At 41.1% G+C, this 2136-nt stretch overlaps 1 pseudogene; it reads right to left on the bottom strand.

The window, feature by feature from the left end:
* Positions 1 to 569: 569 nt before the first annotated feature.
* On the bottom strand, positions 570 to 1149 carry LOC141124181 (non-histone chromosomal protein HMG-17 pseudogene; annotated as a pseudogene).
* Between the last annotated feature and the right edge of the window lie 987 nt (positions 1150 to 2136).

Genomic DNA, 2136 nt, shown 5'->3' with positions numbered 1-2136 from the left:
TAAGGAGACAAGGTATGCGCCTCCATGAGGTCAACAGAAATTGGACGAGATGCTTACTATGCATACAGTCTAAAGTCTGTGAGGGAGGAGAGTAGTCTCCCCTTTTCTCTGGACTCCTGTATCAACAAGTGAAGGATGGTTGGACATGGGAGGGATGATGTTTATTAGTGTGGGGAGTGTAGGCACTCAATGTAGTGTTTAATATATATGAGGGGTTCAACAAGGGGTAGTTTGTGTAATCATAGGCGCAGTTTGTCAGGAGCTACATATTATTTAACTTGCAAACCAACAGTGCAACTACAACCTTGGTGTAACATAATAGGTTTAAGCAAAACTTGAAAGATTGTAGCCTTGGGGTATAGATTTGCATGACAGCTAATTGATAAACTGAATCTTAACCATGTTATTCATATGAACAAGGAAAAAATGAACGATTTTGCAAGAGAAAATTACATGGGTTTGTCTCTATAATTGTATGTTCCGAGGGGGGCACGCAACTTGTGGTCCCATAATTTAGAATGATCATGTCAGATAAATGTATTTGTTTTTTTAAATTTTTTTTTTTTAAGTTATGCCAATTTAATGGAGGGACTAAAAACACAGGGGCTCAATGTAGCTGTTAAATGAGTGAAGATCACACCGTCACGTCACACCCTGCCCATTAAAACCCACAAAGCATTTGCCAAACATAGCTTAAAATAAAAATAAAACAAAGTTCTGCATCGTTATAAAACTTGATAAAAAATAGTATTTCAAACTGTACAGTCACCAGAAGTACACAATTATCAAAATTTACACAGTTCACTTGGCATCAACAGATGCCTCTGCTTTCTGTGCCTGGTCAGACTTTGCTTCTCCGTTCTCTGCAGCATTGGTGGCATCTTTTCCGGAGTCTCCCTTTCCTTTCTTGCCTTTGGGAGCTTTGTCAGCTTTCTTTGGAGGAGCTGCCTTCTTGGTTTTTGGCTCTTGTTTAGGTGGGGCTGGTTTAGAAAATAGCCGGGCAGATCTCCTTTGTGGCTCATCCTTTGATTTGGACTTTTCAACCTTTGAGTCTCCGTCAGCCTTTCGTTTGGGCATTATGATTTCGGACGGCAACGAGTGGGAGCAAGAACTTCAAAGACTTCTGGCCGTTATTTCGAGAGAATTAAATGTAGGGCAGGAGGTATAAGTAGAGCCGTGTAAGTCAGGTTAGGTGGAAAACTGGTGTATGATTAAGATGGGGTGGGACCCTTACCTGTGCGTGGCCCCCTCGAAACCCACATCATCCAGACAACATTGGAACACAGATACACTGTAAGTCCAAGCAATTCCATCTATGGCGGGAGAAAAAAAAAAGTAATTTATAAAATGACTTTCTGTAATATAAGGATATCATTGTAGCGACCTCAGCATACAGAAAAGTGAATGGATAGGGAAGGGGAAGAGTGAGACATGAGGAGAAAGGAGGAGATTGGGAGGTGAGGGAAGAAGAGACGCAGAATGGGAGGTGAGAAAAAGAGAAGGAGGGAGTAGAGGGAATACAAAGGACTCCAGCAAACAAAGTCACCAAACAGTTAGTGAATTCTTCCAACCATTTCAGTCTTCTGTATAGAACTGCAGTAAGATTGGAAGACCGGACATCCTCTAATCTACATGTCCGAGTACCAAGAGAGTGTTTGTATCTATAGCAGTGAGGAAGGGTCATCATTGTTGATATCTCGGGAGTCCGATGAGTAGAAATGAGCTTCAAGTTTGAGTCACACTCATGTTCGACTCGAACATCGGCTGTTCGCCCGTTCGCCGAATAGCGAACAATTTGGGGTGTTCGTGGAAAATTCGAAAGCCACAGAACACCCTTTAAAAGTCTATGGGAGAAATCAAAAGTGCTAATGTATTATGTGCATGGTATTGTCATAAAAAGTGTTTGGGGACCTGGGTCCTGCCCCAGGGGACATGGATTAATGCAAAAAAAAGTTTTAAAAACTAATGTTTTTTTCGGGAGCAGTGATTTTAATAATGCTTAAAGTGAAACAATAAAAGTGTAACATTCCTTTAAATTTCGTACCTGGGGGGGTGTCTATAGTATGCCTGTAAAGGGGCGCATGTTTCCCATGTTTAGAACAGTCTGACAGCAAAATTAAATTTCAAAGGAAAAAA

Source organism: Aquarana catesbeiana, linkage group LG01 (genome assembly GCF_042186555.1).
Source record: "Aquarana catesbeiana isolate 2022-GZ linkage group LG01, ASM4218655v1, whole genome shotgun sequence".
Classification (NCBI taxonomy): domain Eukaryota; kingdom Metazoa; phylum Chordata; class Amphibia; order Anura; family Ranidae; genus Aquarana; species Aquarana catesbeiana.
Note: the sequence above shows the minus strand (reverse complement) of the source record. Positions and strands in the feature narration are given on the sequence as shown.